The sequence below is a fragment of the Accipiter gentilis genome, chromosome 9 (genome assembly GCF_929443795.1).
Source record: "Accipiter gentilis chromosome 9, bAccGen1.1, whole genome shotgun sequence".
NCBI lineage: Eukaryota > Metazoa > Chordata > Aves > Accipitriformes > Accipitridae > Astur > Astur gentilis.
This window is the reverse complement of record NC_064888.1, coordinates 36,003,031-36,025,099: the sequence shown is the minus strand read 5'-3', so window position 1 is coordinate 36,025,099 and position 22,069 is coordinate 36,003,031.

The following is a 22,069-nucleotide window of genomic DNA, read 5'->3' as shown; positions in this document are numbered from 1 at the left end:
ACAAACTTAATTTGTGTTTCTAAATCATATAGATAGTCTTGAAAACTCATTTTGATCATTGCTATCAGCCTTGTACGCTTATCAGCCCTGATCTGCTTGATCACTTAATCGCCAGCTGATAGATAAGCATCAGAGTAAATGGAACCAGTCATGTACTTTGAGGTGAAGTAGGGAAAGCCTTTTAAGTGTAGTCTCACTACTACTACTAGTAACTTATCTTCAAAGGAAAGAAGATCATTCTTAGAAACCTCTAATATCAGGCCCTGATCCTCCAATGAGTCCGGCACAGGCAGAGCCCTGCATCGCCTTCCTGACCTCCCCATCCCCAGTCCCCCCAGTCAAGTCCATAGTCCGCTGTTAGGAGCAAAGAGTTCATCCCTGTGAAACCCCCTGCAGGTTCAAGCATGTCCTGCTTCCATCTCCTCTCCTCCAGCCACTCACCAAACACCCCGCACCTTACCACGATGCACCTTATTTCAGTTCCTTAGATGTTCTTGGCTCCGACGTATGCCATTTTACCTTGGCAAAGCTCAGAGCCGGTTCTTTGGGTTCGCCTCTCAGCTGATCACGACAAGCTTGCAGAATCCCTGCGAGGAGCCTGGAACGAAGCAGGAGAGCCCTGCGCCTGCCTTCCGAGGGCACGCGGCGGAGGGACGCTCACCCACCGCTGCTCCACAACGCTTGGGTTCCCGGCTGCATCTGAGACTTTGTCGGCTAGTGCCAAAGAGATCTCCTTGTGACAGGCATGCTTCATCTGAGATAACACGAACCAGGTCAGACCAGTTGCTGCATGACTCCACCTGTTTAATGCAAAGTTTCAAATAGGGTGTTATTGTCGTACATCGGTAATTGTTTTTAGAGCTAAAAAGTGTGATGTAAAGACTGAACAAACACACAGCCGTTCAGAATCAGGAACAAGGCTCCTGCCTTCGGCCGCGCTGCTTGTCTCTGTGTGATGCTGAGTTGGGATTCAAGTGCCTTAGCTACAGAAGTCTGTAGCAGAGCCCCGGTCTTTTGGCTCCTACTCCGGAGTTTTAACAGAAAAACCACCCTTCCTGGAGTTGATCCCCACCTTAAATAATCTACAGTCTTAAGGAAAATTTTCAAATTCGTATTTGATAGTTACATCTACCGTTACTACATCAAGACATAAACAAGGTGTTTTGGGATGAGCTAGCATGTACGTTAACAAAGTTTAAGCTGTTACCTGAGAGAAGGCAGAAAGAAGAGAGAAGAATGAAAAATGATAAAAAAATTAAATTGCTCAGTCTGTCATCTTTTATTTGTTCGTCTTGTAGTTCTCATCTATAATTTTGCTAGTGGATGAATTACCTGACTTTTCTTTGAAAAGCTGACAGAAATGCTTTTAAACAGGGGAGAATAGTTCCTTGGGCAGATTGTCACCACATCCAATCACCATGAATCTTCATAATTAAATTGTATTAATTGCAGTAATTTTAGTTTGTAGTGTTTTGATAATAACGTCTTTTCGCATAGTGCTATATTGTTGTCATACTGTTATGTTAACATTCCTGATCAGGCTTTCCTACAAATCTTTGTTCCTGTATGTGGGTCTTTTCCAACCTAAATGATTCTATGATTCTATGTAGACATAAATGAGAAACCCGTGTCTCAACATTTTAATGTTAAACCCTTTAAGTATATTGGGTGACTATTGCCACCTCCTAAGCCCAGGGTGTACAGGAAGGGGAGGCTCCCTTTTGGAATAATCCTTTCTACTGACTGATGACTTATCTCACATCTAGCATGTATAAATATGAACTGGGTTAAAGTGATTCTTAGGAGTGCTAGGTACAAAACCATTTCCAGGCTATTTTTCTGCTTAGCTAGCCTTGAAAGGCTGATTTCTTCAAATGCAGATTGTAGAAGAAGATAGATCCTCCATCTCTGTGCTCCGTAACCCTAGCAGAAAATTAAGAAGGAAGGTTACTATGTAGCTCAAGGAGTTTGGTTTTTTTCATTTCTTCAGGACTAAGTTAGTCCAGTACAGTGTTGAATTATTCACATTAAAATTCATTAGTTAACTTCTGCTCACATAATTAACTGTTGTTAGGGTGCAAATTGGTCAGTCAAGCAGTCACCAATAGAATTCAGTAAACAAAAATCCTGACCAGGTGTTTGGAAGAAATGGTTAAAAGAAGCACACAGAAAAAAATCTGCTTCCAAGTTATCCTAGGTCATCCTGGTCAAAACTGGATTCAGTGATAGTCAATAGGTTCTCAGAACTGTGATGCTACAGCATATGGTATACTCAGATCTGGTGATCAGGTGCTCAGATCTGTGATACAGTATCACATTCAAAGGGAGTAGATGCTTAGGTTTTTTGTGTCTCTAAGAATTTATAGACAAACTCAGAAAGGCTGATTCATTAGAATTTAAGGGCCCCACAGAATAATCCACATTACCTGCCTCTGATGTAATTCTATTATATATAATATTGGGCCAAAACCTTACTTCATTCTATCCTCACAATTTCTCCCACTTCAGAAGGAGTGCAGAAAAAGGTCACCCAAACTTTTAAATTAATGTTGTTGATTCAATGAATTATTCCTGTTAATTTGAATTCATAGATCTTACCTGTTCAGAGTATTTTAGTGCATATGCTCTCTGGGGAGCTCAAGAAATCAGAATTACCCATTACATTAAGAAGCCTTTCTGGAATCTAGTATTGCATGCCCAAACCATACCTCAACCCTCTGCTGCAAATGGACTTCAATAGCAGTCTGGTAGTGAAGATTTCAGATCACTTACAAGATTCAGTGATGTTGCCAAGTTAAAATTAGAACAACATGTTTAAGGGCTTTTGATTTTACTTATGATGAAAGCATCATTGTCTCACGTCCTAGATGGAAATGTGTACTATGCAATTCTTATAAATCATCATTCCAGCTAGTATAGAGCACCAATTGGAGCTTAACTTCTCTAGGCTTTTCTCAGAACACATGAAGTGATTATTTAGTGATGTTCATGCTGCCTTTCAGCAGTCAGCTCTCCTCCGGTGTTTAAGACAAGGAGACCAAGGCATCTTCATACCTGTAACGAATTAGTCAGAGGATTTATTCCAGCAGACAAGCATGAAATGGGTTTTCTATGCTAGTTTACTAATACCAGGAAAGCTCGTAGCTCAGCAGCATTGTTAGATGTCAGCACTTCTGCATCGACTTCTAGAAAACTTCTCACTTTAATGGGGTTAACTACTTCAGTATTATTTGGGACCTGTGTAGGAGATAGCAAGCCATAAAGTACTAACTCTCCATCCCTTAGAAGTTCTTGAGAAGTTCTCTTCCTGAACTTGTCCAAGCTGTCCCTGAACTCATGCACACTTCTAGCACACCCAGCATCCTGTATCAAACATGTTGTAATTACGCAACTGTGAGAAGGATCACCTCCTTTTCTTCGTCTTGAGGTGTGCCAGCTTCATTTCATGGCCCATGTTACTAGTGTGGAAGCAAATGAATGAGTCATTTTGTATTTGCCCTCTCCATGATCCTCTTCATTTTATAGACCACACTCACACCGCCGTCTCTTTTCCAGGCTGACTTCTGGTTTTCTCTTATGTGCCAGAGGAGGTTGGAAAATGACTGCTTATTCCATTCGGCTGGAGTAGATGAATGTTAGTCTTTTGCCCTCCATTACCAAAACCAGCAAGGAAAATTCCCTCTGTCCTGAAGTTCTGTCAATGAATGTGTGTTTTCTTGAGGGATGAAATGGCCAAAGGTGGAAGAAAGTTCTTTCTGCAGCTCAAACACACTTTTGTGCAGTCTCTCCTAAAAGCTCCCTTCTATACCAACACCTGTAATAGAGGAACTTACATTATGAGCTACAGTGCTTATAATACATTATGATAAAAAAATAGGACTAATGGAGAAAATTCATTTAAGTTATTGTGGAGGGCTGTTTATCCCCCTTTTTTTTCTTCTTCTTCTTTTTTTTTTTCTTTTTGTCCTTTAATTGTAATTGCACCCACTTGTCATGTCTTAATCTGGAGACTAAACTTCCTGGGCAGGGACCTACATATCTACCTACATCTGCACATTGTGGGGCATGTAATTCAGTTTTGGGTAGTGTATGAATAATTTTTATTAGAAATGGTAACAGTAATGCAAAGGTCACCTTTTCTAGCACATCAGTTGTAAGGCCCTCCCTAAGGAAGTAACAATTTGAATAAAAAAACCCTTAAATAACAGCAAGAATTTTTCTATTCTTTCCAGTCTGCTTGGCTGCTGAAATAGATATGAAGGGATTATTATTCTTTTTATCTGCTGTTCCTTCATTATGATCCAGCTTCTAATACTTTTATTGATGCCAATCCCAATGGGATCACTCATAGAATAAAATACTTCTTAGCTAAAGAGGGAGCACCAAATGTTAAGTTCCACTTGCTTTGTATTTTAATACCATTCAAACTAACAGCTGTTGTGTGACTTATTCGTACCTCCCATGGAAACCCACTTTTTTTCTTGTACTTCTTGAGGTGAGACTGGAGATGCCATGAGATTTGATCTGTCACGCTCCTGACTATGTTTTGTCCCAGAAATTAAAAGAGTGAAGAGGATGTTTAAGAGCACTGGCTTGTACCTGCTCTCCTCATAGCAAAATGTATTTCCAAGGATGTGAGTGTGCAATTAGCCATCCTTTATTCACTGCTTACCTATCTGTGGTTAACACTTACTGGCACTCCTGAGAAGATGGGTGAGGAATGATTAAACTTCACAAGGAATAATGCAGGAAACATTTCCCTGAGCTTCATCTGGCCTTCCAATATCTAAATCAAGAAGTGCTGTCTAGCCTGGTCTGTCCTGGACATATCTCGCATATCTGGGTAGGTCTGAAACATCCCACTACCACGCTACAAAGTTATTTAATTCTGTGTCACTTTAGAACCCCTAGAAAACTGGAGATCCATATGCTGTTGATGTAAGAGAGAAGAGATAAGCATCCTCTCTCAGCCCTAGCACTGTTTAACTTTCATTTGGCAAAATTCAGTAACATCAACTTCAGATTGAAAAAAAATGGGAAAAAAAATCATATTTGCATAGTGCTTCAGTTGGATAAAATATCCCTCTCCCTGGAACAGTTTAGGGAAGAAAAGAATTCAAGCAGTGTTAGTGACTTCAAGCTTTCAAGCTTGAAGACATGTATTTTATTACTTTCACACAATAATGGCGCAATTCCTAATAACCATCTGGCTAGTAATAGATTATGTTTGTCTCTACAGCAGCTACTTGCAGATTGTAAGAGTCTAGGTTACGTATTTGAAAAAGATACAGTAGGCCAGAGTCACTGACTGAATTCAACAGACATTTACAGCAGGCAAGATTGGAAATTTGTGTCTTAATAAACAAAATAAATTTGTTCCTGCAGTTATGTCTTAGTTTGTGTCAAATGGAATTCCAAGAGAGTTAGTTTTTCATAATTTCTGTGATAAAACACTCTTGTGCTTGATGCATATTCTGAGGACAGCATTGAAGTCAGAAGTACAAAATAGAGAACTGAAGAAGGTGATATGAACAGAAAATTTTAAATCTCCTCCAGCAAGGCATTTTAAAGCATACAGACACTACGAGTGTTGAGCTAAATTTCATGATGTAAATTAGTTAACTACAGTGCAAAAAAAAAAAGAAAGAAAGAAGTAAACCTTTGGACTTTTTCCTAACCAATTGCCATTTCTTTCTTTCTCTCATCAGCCATCTAGCATGAAATTACTGGTTTTGTACTTTTGAAAAGTTAGAAATTATTTTAAGAAAAGACAATTAAATACCATGTAAAATGGATTTCACAGATTAATGGGAAAGCATGGAATAAAGATTCTAATCATAGCTATTTTCCATAGCCCTGTAGAAGGCTGTGGTAAATGAATTGTAATTGATCATGATTAATTTTGTTATACAGTTTAAAGATTACATGAAGTGGTGGGATAGAAGCTTTATATGAAGGCCTTTGATTTTATATTTCTGAATTAAAGCTGGTGGTTATTAGTAAAATAGGAAGCCATCCTCTATGAGATAATTGGGAAAAATCCCTATCTGGTAGCATAATTACTGAAGCACTATGCCTTTAGAAGCACTCTATTTTTTTTTTTAGTTGCTGCTTCTGTCTGAAATTAAAGATGACATTTTATATTAAACAAGTAATATCAGCTTGCGGGATGGCTGAATTATTTTCTGTATGTTGATAAAATCATTTTATGTATTTATTTCTGAAAGATAAGACTAAAGATAGAGACATAGACATTCTACATATTCTAGTCCCTCACGAGATTTCCTTTGCATTTCAATCTTTATCAGGTTTTTAATATCCTTATATCTCACTTTTCTCAAACCATTAAATGATTGTAATTGTTGGAGCAGAACACTCCATGTTTAAAAATGAATGAGAAAGTCAATAGAATTATATTAATTTATACAAGCTGTTAGCTGCTTTTAAATAGAAACACCTAATAAAATAATTAAGCGGTTTCACGTCTGGCCTTTGATGTGATATGTGGCCTGGTTTATTTGGTTGTTATTTTGCAAGCACTGGTTGTGTTCCATCGCATTGCCTTTAACTTCAGTTGAGTACAGGAGGTTTACGTCCAGGTGCTGTTATGTTTGTGTCACTATCTTTAGGTTCTTAACGACTTGTGGTGTAATAGTTTAATAAAACTGCGTATTGTTTTTGTAGTATCCCCTACGCTTGCAGCCTGACTGCAGGTTTGCGTTTGTCCCTGATTCGTGTCTGGTCTGGAGAGGAGGTTTGAATTTGGACCTGTGCACCTCAGGCACATGACGGTCTGTAGATTTCTTCCTCAGAAGGACCCTGGAAGGGGCTGACAGAAGGAGGAGCGGTACACGGATGGTTCCTGAGGTCTGCTTGGTGCCTCTCACTGGCGTTGCCACTACCTGTACAAAGGGATGACTTACACAGGGAATAACCTTTATCGTATTTGCTTGTGATACAAGACTGCCTGCAAACAGGAAGGCTTCTTTATTTTGCTTTTGAATACTGCTGTTTCTTCAGTCAGTTTGGTTTTTTAGTATACTTTGAGAATGCTGTCAGAATTTTAATAATTTCTGGGCCACTGTTGGAATTAAATCAGTTTTTAATGAAGAATTACCTCTGCCCTTTACTGGTTTTGGAAGGTCTCTCAACACTCATTTGAGAGGGGCCAGTCAATACAGGGTGGACTATAAAGAAAAGTAACTAATTTAGAGCATCTTTCTGTAAATGAAGTAATGAAGAAGCTACAAGATGGCATCTGTTTATTTTGCAGGCCAGCTAAATCAGTGTCAGGTTCAATATGACTTCAGAGAAATTGTGCATAGCCATTTCAATTTTAAGCCTTTTGGCTTTGAAGTTACAAAACCACAGATTTTTTGGAAAAATTATGAAGAAAACAGACATGAGGAACAGAGAAAACTGTTGAAAAGGCTACCCCAAATGAGAATTATGAGGCAGAGTTGCAAAGCACAAAGTCATTTTAAGCCCAAGGAATGTGGGAGTGGGATGTTGCAATCGGCACAGCATGCAACATATAAGGGCATTACCACACCGATTAGACCTAATAAGTTTAACTGGAGTATTTCATAATGTGTGTCCAACCCGGCCTCTTTTTAAGTCATCTGAAGTTATTGCTATTGTCTTCAATAAGCAAGGGTAGAAGACAGCATTGCAGTATTGTTTTCGGGGTGTATATAGTTGTGGTTTGTATTTGAGGTGCATACAAATGTCTGGAAAAGATGTCAGATTTCAGTAATATTTCAGTGATCCGTTACTGGACGGGCACTAAACACTGACTGTGAAGAACTGGCGAGTGAAAAGCTTTAGAACTGATTTGTGTGGGGGCTTCATGCTTCTGAAATGCAGTTGGGCCGTTTGTGAACACATCACTTGCAGACAACTGCAGCGTGCAGGCCGTGGGTTTTCATGGAGCTGTGCTTGTTTTGGGATTATTTACCAGTTAAATCTTATGAAAATAAATGGCTATTTAGGCATCCCTCCAAACTGCATTTTAACAGCTATGTAACAGAATGATAAAATCTTCCAGTGGCAAATTAAGGGCTTCTAGGCTATTAGTTCTCCTCAGTCCCATGACTGGACACATTACAGATGCAGCGTACAGTCAGTCTGTGTGTGCAGAGCAGGTACTCGCTTCCCTGACGCGTTGGAGCACTTTAGATGTGCTCTGCACTGTGCATATGTACGTTCTTGTCTCCTCTCCGGGAGAGAGAATGCTGAGACTCCGCTATGGACATGCTAACCATGGACTGATTTGAGCAACGCTGGTATATGCAAAGGAGGCAGCACTGATCATTCTTGTCATCTGCAACATTAGTGATACACAACGTATGTAAACGTTTAAAACAACCATTATCTGCTTTCTGTTACTACCAGCCAGACTACAGTTTAAGACGGTTGAGATTAATGCAAAACATCTAATGATCAAAGCTAGAATTATCAACAGTTACAAGAGGCGAGAGCCAAATGACGCCTGGGCTGCATGCAGGATCAGCCCTGGTAAATTGGGAGTTTTCCACAGCCTTTGCCAGACTCATCAGGACCACTGCCACCACTGGGACAAACTAGATCTTGCTCAGCTGCAGTGTTTCACTGCTGGGGTTAGCGTGCCAGCCCATAGTCTCGGCACGCTCTATTATTTATAGGCAACGTAGACATGCTAGACCCTGTGTCCAGGCAAAGGGGAGTCTCGAGCACTCATCCGGGATGAGCACGCGTCATCAGCCGGGCAAGTCACATTTGGGAGCCAGCGGTTTTCCAAGTCCTTGGGGCTACCGGCGATATGAAGAGTAGTCAGAGCCTGCATCAGGTGTGATAAAAAGTAAGGGATCTCCAGACTGCTCAATTAGCTCCGGCTGCCGGAGACCTGAGCCCCGTGATCTCACTGACATCAGAGCCTGGCCCGAGAAGGTGGAGCGTGGGGCCAAGAAATCAAAGGGCATCCTCATCGCTGGTGGTTTCATGGGTTCTGACATAATCAGCTCTTTTGTTTCTCTGAAAGACTTCCTGCTAGCCTCGAAAACAGACTTCAAAGGGATTGTTTTTAATGGCCTTCATCTAGCTGCTGTCATTTCTTAAAGTAATAATTCTCTCTTTGCTAGAAAATGTAAAATTTACCAGGTGGGGTAAGCTAATATTTTTTCTTTTTTTTTTTAATTTGCAATTTACAACACAAAATGAAGGCAATAAGGAAGTTAAGGGCCTTTTTAGCCGTTTTAGTGTAACACTTTTGTTATAATAACTAGAAGTGCATTTACTGGCATGAAATCTTAAATATAGTGGAAATAACACTTCAGGAGTTCTCTCTTTTGCCTTTATAGATTTTCTCTGCTCCACCCTTTATCCCAGTAGGATTTCATCATTGAAACTTTTCTCATATCCTGCATTAATACTTTGCAAACTCCTGAAATTTACTAATCTAAATTATTATTTCTTACGCACTACGTACATGTGTGCCTTTCAACACATTTACTGAACTCTGTACGTGACTCTGTATGATACATGAATGAGGTATTACTGGGCATAATTTTTAATGCCATTGAAATTAAGTCATTCAGGTGATAAGAGAGAATTGTCTTCAGACAACTACAGAATCTGGAGACAGAGAGTGAGTTAGGTACATGTTTTCAAGATTTACACAACCCTTCTCTCCATGGTGTAAATGCTGATTACAGGGAGCTCTGGGACCCGACAAGAAGCAACCACAGCCCTCCCAGTCTGTGAGGAGCACACGCAAGTCTGTCATTCACAATGCCCCCAGAAGTCTGACATGTTTGGTATTCCATTATAAGATAAACTAATGTCTTTCATTAATGAATCATTCCCCATGCCTTGCTCACAAAGAAAAAGTACTAACCATGAACAACTTCAGAACAGTGACCTGCAGAAGAGTAACGGTCTAGGTTACTGAAACAGCAGAGGGAACAAGCCCCGAGTTCAGCCTGTCTGTGCTATAAACGTTCATATGCCTCAATCTGTTGCAATATATACATTTAGAGAATTGATAAAGAAGGATAATACGTCTCAGGAAATTATTATTTGGTGAACAGAATCAGGACCTCATTTTATTAGAGGGCTGAGGTGTCCTTCCCAAATGAGCTAGGTTGATGTGTGAATACCAGCATCTCTACCCATAGTTTCAGTTGATTGGTGAAGACACTGATCCCTAATTATATGTGATGATTAATCTAGATTATCAGCCCCAGGAAGGAATGCTTTCTGGTTCTCAGGCTGGGGTCTGTGTCTGGCAACAACCTCATTATACATGGGGGCGAGACCCAACATGCACCAGCCCTCTTCACATTGCAGTCAGCTGGGAAGAGAGCTGTATGGTGCCCCCCAGACTGCCCCAGTCTTTAAACCTAAAGAAAAACAAACAGGTTCATTGCATTGCTGAGCAGCACCACTAGTTCGTTATTGCCTTAAAATAGTACAGCCTCTAAACAATGTATTAATTATTAGCTTGCCTCATTAGTTAATCCCATTAGACTGATGTATGCAGGCATTTTATCAGTGAAATGGAAAGTAAATTACTAGGAACATCACTTTTCCGGTTGCATTTTAGATTGCATGATAGATCAATAGATGATTTGAAAATGCTCTTGCTTTAGTGTAGTGCAAACTTGGCCTCCTAATTTCTTGTGTTCAGGTGAGGGCATTTGATGGTTGAAAATGATGCTTTTGCCAAATGACGTTTTGGGGAAGGATAAATTAGGCGTATGAGATGGTAGCACTGGGAGTACACTCTACTTTTATTACTAATTTGCATTACTGATGTTCCTAGGAAGCTTTGCTTGAAGCAGGAGCACAAAATGCCAGGCCCTGCACGAGTGCCGTGTCAAGATACTTGCAGCTAATCTTCCTAAATTAGAGCAAGAGCGACCAAGTCAGTAATTCTCACCTCTGGAGTCTGCATTAACTCAAAGCTCCACACCTGAGACACAATGGCACTCTATGGGGTTCAGAGTCTGTGAGATGCTGGGACTGCCATGGAGGTATCGTTTTATTAATACTGGCATTTTCAGATCACTTCACTAGCTGCCTAAAGGGAAAACGCTTTAAAATGTCTACTTAAAAATAATTTGCAAGTAGTTTTTATTATCAAATATTAATTTCAGAACAGTATCTAAGGGCCTGAAGTACTGAAACACTTAATGAGGGTTTAGAAATGATAATAAAATATAACAGGCATGTATTACTCAGAGCAAGACACTCTTGTGAATTGAACTTGATGGTTTGGGTCTTGAAATGTGCTTGGAGTTTCCTATGAAGCTAATAAGTAGTTGTAGTTATTGTAATCTCCACAGAGCAAGCATTTTACTACTCAGGACAGGATCAACAACCACCTGTACATATTTTATGAGGAAGAAAAAAGCTCAGAAGTTAATACAGAGGGTCATGAAATTGAGGGCAATTTTGCATGCACCTTTTATCTCTATTTTATAGTGTCATTTCCATCATCCTTATTGCCAGTTACTTGCATCACAGCAGCACCAGAGCTAGTGCTACACAGGCACAAAAGGGCAGGATCTTGATCCTGATGCAGCTAACAACTGAAACAAACAGGAGGGATGGAAGAGACCGACAGTGATGAACCAAGCAAAGTATGAGATGGGTGACAGCAGTCACTGCTGCCTACCCCATTAGTGGTTAGGAGTTAATGAGATTCTCTAGGTAAAACTATGCTGCAGCGTCTCTTAGAAGCATTTAAAGGAAGCAGAGATGACAACTGGTCTGGTATTTTTGTCCCTTCGTATCTACTGTCATTACATATTTACATTTCTTCTGTGAATTTTTTTCTAGTTTATACCTGTGTTCTCACATAGGAAAAGTTAGAGCTTGTTGAATTTTCTGAGGATTGGAATTAAGCCGTAAATTAGACGAGCTACACCTTCCTGCTCCCCGTGATTGAATAATAAAATTGTGATGCTGTATTTCCTTGCAGAAATTACAGTGAGGAACTGTATGTTAATTTGCTCACCCCTCTCCCCCCCCAAAAAAAGAATGGTGCTATTCAATAGAGTTCACATTCTACCGAAGCACCATATTTGAAATAAAATAAAATAAAATAAAATAAAAGCTAGGAGTCTAGGCAAGTGGATAGCAATATTTGCATGCAACCACATATCCACAAATGGCTGTTGCAAGCTGTTATTAGAGTTTAGGATATAAGTATGTATCCGACCATTTGAGATCTTCAAAGTAGCATATACAAGAGTATCCATACTGGTGGTATATACTAGTATCTTCTATCAGGTAGAGAATTACAATTTATGTTATTTGAATCCTCAAAGGGTGTGAAAAACTCTATTTTTGTGCATTCTGTTCAACAGGAATAAATCAGACCCAGATTAATATGATCTTCAAATACGTCTGATTTCTTATATCATATTTGCTTGACTATTTTCTGAGAAGCAGCAGCATGAACCATTTGGTTTAATAATTGCATTGAAGATATAGTTGGGGACAACTGTGTTAAAAGGATTTTCAGTAATCTGTTGGTTGAGGTAGTTTCCCTGGAAACTTGAGAAGGGTCCTTCTCACTGCAGTCTTTTTAATTATTAGTATCATTTATCTGTGCTGGTTTGTTTGATAAAATTAATAAGAATATATTCTGATTGAATGAGTGTTTATTTTCACTGGCCCTGGCATAGTTACAGCCAGGAGCCAGAGTTACAGTCTACATTTCTGAGTGTGACAGAGCGGTGGATAACAGCTGATACTTATAAATATCCTCCAGTGAGAATCTGCAGGTGGGTTTTTTTTTTTTCATTGATGATTTTTTCTTTACAGCTGGTTACCTAAGGGAAGTGAATTAACATAACTCTTAATCTACTTAGTTTCACAACTTTGTTACGCTCTTTGAGCTGCCGCAGTCACTGCTGAGCTAATAATGTCAGCCTTGATTTGTTTGTTCACCGCTCCTGTGCTACATGTCCTCTTACTAAGCCACTCCTAGTCCTAGAACTCAGTATCTGCTCTTATCATCTCTCCCCTTCCTACACATCACCTACAATACATTCTTCTACTTCGGTTCACGGGTAAGTATCATAAGGATGCACTCAACTCTTCTCAGGGTAACTCTGTAGCCCCGCTACCGGAGCATCGTTTGTCCTCCCTTCGTCATACAGTTGTGCTTCCTGCTGGTGACTGAAATGAGTTTTTAACTCTTCTCTGCTGCCGTGTCATCTGTCTGTGCCATGAGGCACTAGTTCACTTCCAGGTGCCATAAATAAACACGAATGCTCTAGATTTATAGGTGATAATTTTTGTGTGAAGCTTCTGTCTGTGCTTCCCTGTATAAAACTTGTATTGAGTTATAGTGGAGCGTTCTAGTTGGCCCTATGTATGTGAGGCGGTATCCGAGGACCTGCTCGAAAATCTCTGAACCTCAATGGGAAATGCTGCTGTGGGGTTTGGAACTGAGGTGCTGTCAGAGAGGTAAATTTGAGTCATTTTGGTGATCATAGAGATTTTCAAAAGCTAGTGTGTTGTTCTGAACTTAATGGTGATGCTCTCTAGTGGACAAGTTTGAAAAATCTGTTAGCATGAGTATCTAAAAGATGCCTAGAAACAGTCTGGTGCTGAGAATACAAGTAGGTAAGGCAAAGAAAAGATCCCTAAAAGAAGTGAGCAAATTAAGAAAACTCAGAATGAAAAAATCTTTTTTGAAGGAGCCGAAAAAGGATTAAGGGACTGGATAAACGGATGAGAACCCATGTGTCTTTTTGTCTCCTTGTGTGTTTAGCTTGTAAGCGTTAAGGAAGCATTAAGATACATCATCTGTGTTTGGTTATAGATGTACGAGCATGCATATGAGACAAGGTTGAGTTGTATTTCTTTTTTGGAAGTTAATATCTGAAAAATCTCTCCACTTTTTGGTATTTACTACTACACCCAGCTTAGTAGCTTCTCCTAGGTAAAGTATTTCTGGTTAAGGAAAAAGCACTGGAGATTTTTTAATGAGTAGTACAACTATTACTGTTAACCCTAGACCATTTTCTCACGAGGCGCAAGTTCATACTACCACCTAGTGCAATTCATGTTTCAATGCAACAGCATTATACAGTATGATGTCTTTATAATTAATGAATTCCTCTGAATAATTAATCTAGTCGATGCACTTGTTGACTGTAGTAATAACTCTATTTTAATGGAGGAAACAGAAACAGAACATGATTGTTCTTCTACCTCTAAGCCTTCTGTAAATAGTACACTGGCTTCCATCCTTTATATGCCTATTTTCTCACATGTATATAGTAATTTCAAGATAGTAATCGTTCCCCTAGCACAATAATACACACCTACACTCCTGCTGAATTATTCAGCTGTGGGTTCATATGAATGAACAATGGTTGGTTTGTACGAGCACCCTGTTAATATTTGAAGTGTGATTTGGAAAAGGAGAGTAGATTATCTTGATCTCATGTGCTGTGGTATGTAAAACCACAGTAAATCTCTAAGTTCATAGGTATTAGCATTCTGATCTTAACAAAGAATGGTATGGATTAAACAGCTAATGTTGCTAATTCCTAGTGTGTAGCTATAACTTTGGTGTCATTCTACTTCTCTCATGAAACAGTCCATTTTTTTTAAAAAGGTATGCCCAATAAACATACTCAAATGATACAGGGATTATTTAAATGAAATTCCTAAAGGCCAAATGTAACTTTGGTCTTTTATATAGTTACATCACAATAAATATACATAAAAACATTGTCCATTTACAAATGGCTTGCATGTTGGTTTTTTTTTTAATATTGGAATCTTCATTCTGTCTCTATTAATGAATTATTTCACAGTCAAAAGTAGATATTATAATTTATTTTTTTTAAAAAGAAGTTAGCCAAATTGATGCTTTCTGTTATTATGTTTAATTCCCCCACCCTATTTTAATGCTGTATCAATAAGGAAAATAGACATATAGTTAACTTGGTATGCAGCAGAACTTCCTCTAATACTACCTATACTTGCCCTTGCTTTAAAAAAAGAATGTATACTCATTTCATATAAAGAAATAATACAAATATATTAGTATCATTTCTGTTCATGGGCTAGCTAAAGTCTGAAATAACTAAATACATTTCAGTTTCAATGAGCAAGTATTTTTTACAGGCCTCTTCTTTTTCTATATTTCCTTCATTTGAAAGAGTCAGATCTAAAGAGACAGGAAGGATCAAACTTCCTATAAACACATAAATAACTGAGAAGTTTCACTAATTTGGAATTCCAGTGTGATTTTGGCAAAGGGATCTTACCTCCATGAAAAGCCAAGTGTTTAAAGCTTAGGGTACAGACTTCGAGGGCCAAATTTGTGGTTGATGGATAGTTCCTTGGACTTTAGTGAGACTGGAAAGTATTCAAATATGAACAGAACGCAAATCAGTTTAATAATTATAAGCTGTAGTGTTGTAAGTATATGGCTATAAGCTATACATACTTTTCTGATAAACTATTGTAAGAGAAACATCAAATATGGTGTTACAGTTTGTCCATCATACCAGCAATGGCTCTTTCTGTAACGTGGTATCACTGGTTTTACTCTCGCTATCATGCTTACGTGGCAGGCAGGTGTGGCTATAGATTTACCTTAGGAGCTTTAGAGGAGTAAAAGATTATGACTGATGGCCTTACAGCTCCAGGTGAATTTTCTTTAAGATTTTGGGCAGTGCTCCCAAATACACATTTGAAATGGACCCCTTAAGTAGATTAATATTAGAGCTATTTAGAATGATGCAGAAAGGGTGAAGAGCTTCACTACACCCTGTTTTCTGTTTGGAAAGAAGTGTATTAATGCACTTATTCCACCAAATTCATTAATAAGTAAGGAAGAAGTTAGGTGTCTGCTACAGATAAGTTTTTTTTTAAAAATGATCAGGTCTGGATTATTCGCACCTGAAAGTCCATAAAGAAAACACCCTTGGCTGAGGCACTTCACATACACTAACCAGCTTTTGAAAAGAATTTTCGAGTGTTGGGGAAATTGCAGAAGCACGAAAGCTGTGAATAGCTTATGAGTATTTAAAAAGGACTCGTAGCTAAATGGCCTGTTAACCTGACTTGATCTCCAGGTGGGATAGTGGGAAAGGGCAAAGGATTTTGGTGATAAAGAATTAAATGATAGGAACACAACTAATGCTAGTCAGTGTGATTTTTATAGGAAATAGGCATGATTTAGCTGTTCAAGAGATTACAGATGTAGTCACACTGTGTAGATCGCATATGCTTTAACTGCTGAAAGACATTCAGCTAGCACAATATACTACTGTTCATTTAAAAAAGCTGGCACTGTAGCACATACAGTCTATAAGCAATGAATTAAAATCTGAAACCGATGGTTTTGAGAGCTAATGCCAGTGAGAAATAGTCATCCAGTGAGGCTTTTTACAATTGTGTCTTCCAAAGAAGAGCGTTCAAACCAAAGTGGTTTTATGCATAACATGGACTTAAATATAAAATCACTGTCAATAAAATACGCAGGTGATACAGAGGTTGACAGCATGATAGATAATGATGCTGAAGTCACACAGAGTAACATGGATAGTTTGGTAAGCAGAATGAACACATGTAATTAGCTACTGTTTTAATATATTCACATGCAGAGTTGTATATCTGAAAAAATGAAGTTTATAAGTATGAAGGGGAGGACAGTATCCTTGAAAACACCAACTTTGAGAAGTTCTTATAAATCATGTTGAACAACAGACTTCTAATGTGATGTGTGAAGTAAAAAACATTAACAAGAATTTGTAAATATATTCAGGAAGGCAGTGTGTAGGAGTAGGAAGGCAATTTTGTTTTTATATAAGCACTGATGAAGCCAGTACTAGAATATTGCTTACAAGTCAGCTGTCAGTGTTTCTAACAGTGCGAGAAATGGAGAAGGTGTAAGAAGAAAGCCACAAAGATTATCCGAGCGCTGGAAAAATGCCTTACTGTGAAGGACAGAAAGAATGCAGTTTGTTAAACTTATCAAAGAAGAGTCTGAAAGGTAACTTGATTGTAGCACAGAAGTATTAATACAAAGAGAATATACCATGTATTAAAAAGCTTTTTAATCTCAGAGAAAAAAGCATAACAAAAACCAAGGGCTAGAAGCTACAGCCAACACATTTAAACTATCAATTAGACAAAGATTAGCATGCCAATTAGTCAGCAGAACAGGCCTGATGCATCTTCCCCCTTGAAATCTTGAAGCTGTGTTCCTTTCCAAAAGATGGGATTTCACCTGGCTGGGTTATTGGTCTCAGCCTCACAGTACGATGCCTCCTCCTTGTACGTTTAGTGTATTCCCACACTGCATGATATTTATTCTGTTTTTGCACAGAAATAGTATGTCCTTAGACAGAGCCAATAGAATTATTTTAAACATAATGTGTCCAACATCATTATGTATAAAATTGAGGAAAAAATAAGCATATAGATGTAGCAAAAAGTGTTTCCTGATTACAATTATAAAATGAAAATTCCCATACGAGGGAACATTTTTTATTAATATGAAAACCCACTAGATGGCACTGAAACATCCCTTTACAAATCCTCTCGCTTTGACTGATAGCCTGATAATCCATATCTTTTAATGAAGACTAAAAAGAATTTATGAACCATAGTATGAAGAATCCAAGTGACATAAAAGTCTGATATTAGACAGGATGAATTTTCTTTCTTTTTGTTTATTGTACACAATGTACCATTCACTGTTTAGTTTATGATTATCTGAATTATCTTTATGCACTTAAATGTTTGGAAACATTGTTTAAGGGAACTTAATCAGTACCAAATTATATCAGATGCTCCTTTAGAATACGGAATTGAACACCATTCCAATCCATAGTTTGCTTGCTGCCTAGGCCTTGTTCCCTTCCTGCTAGAGTAAGTTTAGTTAAATAAATTATAGCAATTCTCTATTCTGAAGTAAAACAGAGGCTATGGGCTCCTCTCTCACTAGGACATGGCATCAAGACTGCTTGGAAATTTATTAGTACACAATAACAGGAATTATTGTTTCAGTAAAACCCAAGAAATATGCTGTGTGCTTATAGACTCTTTTGTGGCATTTCATCTATTTAATAAATTATTTACATGTAAAATGATCACTGTAAAACCGTTCCTGCCAAACAAGTACATGTTGTCTTTAAATACTCAAGATATTAAGTGGGAAGAAAGGAATTAGCTCCCACTTCACATTTCCAAAGAAATTTTTAAGCTCCTCAGCTTGTGCTGATGGGAGTAATCATGGAGTGGTGAAACAGATACCTGGGAATTACTGTATAGGTCTGGTTGAAGGAATGGAGAAGCTATATAATGTAACACATCTAGTGTTTTAACATTGAAAGTGATGTAGTATTATACTTTCTGATACAATTTTAGTCAAATCATAAATGAAATGCAAGCTTTCTGCTGATGACAGTCTCATGCTGAAAATTCAAACCCTACATGTATCAGCAGGGTGACTGCAGAGGTGACGGAATGTATGGATGCGCCTTGAGTTTCGCCCTTCAGAGAATCAGGGCTAGCATGTCCCCTACTTGGAACTCAAGGTCTGTAAGTGTTTTTGACAGTTTAGTCTTTAGGAGGTTTACCATTGAGCCAGGTAAGAATTGTCCTTCTACAGATAAAGGTATTACTAAATATAATTGTTTTTTCAGCCCAGAATATAGATGCTTTGCTACACAAAAGGGCTATTAACAGCAGCCTGGTATCTAGAATATAAAACAAAGCATCTAGAAACTTGATAAACTCAGCCCCCAAAATTCACCAAATGAACAACCAAATAATTACAAGAGTTATTTGGATAAGGGGCTGACAAATGCTAGCAGACACAATGAGAATGATGGGAATTTGGAAGGTTGGGCTGTCACTAGAATATATAAGCACTGCATGTCAGCTGCAATCAGTAAAAGAAGGAGAGCTACTACTTAAATACTCTATTGACAAGCAAGACTTAGATTGTTAGACATGGAATCTGATCTTTTACCCAGTTAACATACTGTAGTATCACATTTAATTTCAGAGCAGAGGACTGGAACTATTTTGCTAGTCCTCTTTACCCAGTATCAGTTTATTGCATTGTCATCCTTGGAAATGGGTGCGCAGCATATCTACTAAACCTGTTATCTTTCTCATGGAAATCACCTGGAGGTGTTTTCTCTTATTAAAAGCTTCAGGACAGGTCCCTGTTTACTACTTCATCTTAGTGGTAAAATCCGTTCTCGTGTTAAATACTCCTATCAAATTGAAGATGATTGTGGTAAGCCAGTTGGCTGACTCTACACCTGAGCTAGCGTACTGACTTAGTATGAGTTTAGGCTTGGACCAGCATGACAACATAGAGAGAATACCCATTGTTTCATTCAAGTTTACTCTGGCTTGATACTATGGTATCAATCAGAGCAGAAAGTGCCCAAGCAGGTACACAGTCCGAGAGATAAAGACAGAGCTCTTCAAAATTCTAATGTATTTAACCCCCATTATGTATTGATTGAATCTGCAGCAGAAATAGAGTAAGTGGCAAATCCAAAAGCAGTGCTCTTTGTCCTATCGAAGGACAAGGAGGATCTGCTACAGACAGGTAGTGGTGCTTGCCAGGCATGGCATCCCTACCAGTGCTGGAACACGTCTTCTCTTTCTGGTCTTCCCCGTTATCTTTCTTGTAGGATCTGTGCTTTCGGGTTCTCCACTACACCTTTGTGGCAGGGGTTGGCCTTGCAGGTCCTTTTCCCATCCAGTTTTGATCTCTACATGTAATTCAGTCACAAGTTTTACAAATACTCCTTTCCCTTGGGGTCTAATTTTTCTAGACTAGTCAACTGCCAAACTGTCAAGCTCTACACAGGCAACCGGCCCTGTAGCTGGAGACTGTCAGTTGCCCCTGTGACTGAGGACCCCACAAGCTAGATCAGCTGAACAGGGATGTGTGACCTCAATTGGTATTTTGCCCCCTGTGTCACACACATGAATTTTTTTCTCACTGACTCGGTGTGTCATTCAGTTAGAGGCACCTTTTTTTGGTGACTTATTCTTTGTTTCTTGCCGTTCTTCATTTTATAACATTAGTTTGGCACTATCACCAATTCAATCATATTTATGTCAAATAATTAGAGGTAATTTCTGTGTGTACTGTTGTATTGGCAAACTGTAATTTTATTCTGTGGTCAGATACTGTAGTGATTTTCTTGGTAGTCTTTGAATTGGCTGTTAGTAATAACATGAAAATGTGGTAATTTAAATCCTTTTAATAAGAAACAAAATAATCGCATTTTGATTCCTTTTGTTTGTGTTTTTTTGTTTGTTTATTTGTTTTTCCTCCCAGTTGTAGCTATTTCTTGCTTCAAGAATTGGTACATATCTGGGTAAGTAACATTTGGTCATGGGGGTGCTTTTTACACAGCTAAGCTGTACCTTCACTGTGGTTTGTGTTCTGTCTGCTGGCTTGTTGGCTATTCAGGTTCTTGGGTCTGCTGCTCCTTAGCATGATCTCTGACCATGACTTTGGCTTAGTATATGTCCCAGTTTCTTTGGCTTCTGACCTTGGGTTGTCCTTGCTCTACCTCTAAACTCATTAAGGCTGATTTGTAAACCCATAATCTTGTAGATTCAGGATTTAACAGGCTTTCTCTTTTGGGCCTCTATGGTCAGACTTTACTCAGCCTGGCTGGTTAACTTTTTGAAAGTTCAGTGATTTTTCCCAAGCTTTATCAAGTCCATGGCCTGGCTTAATCATTCTCCTGTTAGATTTTTTCAGATGGATCTTGGATTCTCCTTTGCCATAACCTGTTTGCATCAGGTTGCTACTGGGAAGTACCTTGTACAAAGCATGGCTGGGAGCTATGGTTTGACGATAAAAAAATCAGGCTGCTCAACTGTGTCTTAGGTATGTGCTCATAGTAGAGGAGAGGAGCTGTGGTGTCAGTGTGTAAGCCTGAGATAAAACTGCAATTCATCAAGTCTTTAGTGAAGGATGTAGGACTTGATGCTTGTCAAATCTGAATCCTTACCAGGTAAATTTAGTAATCTAAAGTGTTTCTCTTAAAAAATGAGGGAGTTTTTATCTGTTGATCCTAAAAGCAACTGTTCCCAGGTCCAATACAGAAGCATGGCTAGTTTTCCCTATGCTTTTTTTTCTGTAGAATAATACCTTTTTTCTTGGGCTATATTTCTCTTTCTCACTAACTGCTTCGCGTACTTCTACAGCTCTAAGTAATCTTTTTTTTGTCATTAAAAGGGACAACTACTTCCTCTGGCCACAGAGGTTCTGTTACACTTTCATATGCAATGTAAATAATGTATAATCTATCCATTAAAAAATAAATCTTACTATGTAATCTGTGAACTAATTTATTCAAAATAACTCTGTGTGTATTTTCATGGCAATTTGGCAATGTTCTGTTCCTTAACATATTTATGGCAAATTGGCATATTTATGCCAAAAGATTTGGGTTTTTTGCACTCATTATTTAAAAGATTACTCATCCCTGGTTTGAGAATTTTAAAGAAAATGCACAAAACACAAACTTTTGGTTAATTTTTAGTTTGAGTCTTCCGAACAGAAATATTATATTGCTCCCAAATTACATTACTCATAAGACAGGGGTGACAAATGTATTTTTATACTTGGAGAAATTAGTATGTTTTACATTCACCCTGCAACAGCTGGTTTAGTCTGGCATTGTATTTTTTCAGAGCTGTTAAGGGATTTGTTTAGCCCAATAGGATTTGTATTGATTTCTGTTTCACTTTTTTTGGTGAGCTTTATTCTTGTTTTGTTGTTATATCGATTCTGAGAGCTTTAGCCATTTGACTTATTAAAAATTTTGCTATATTTATGCTGTAATTCTACTACAATAATCAAGAACTTAGACTTTCACAGCTATTAAAACCAAAACACCCCCCCAACAAACAAACAACTCCCCCCAAAAAATGAAGTTGCAACTGGTTTCCTGGAATCTGAATCACATCTGGAAAGGGTTTACCATATTTCTTTTTCCCAGATGTTTTTTTCAGATGACTTAGGGACATTAATTTATGTTATTAATTGATAGCTATTGGATGC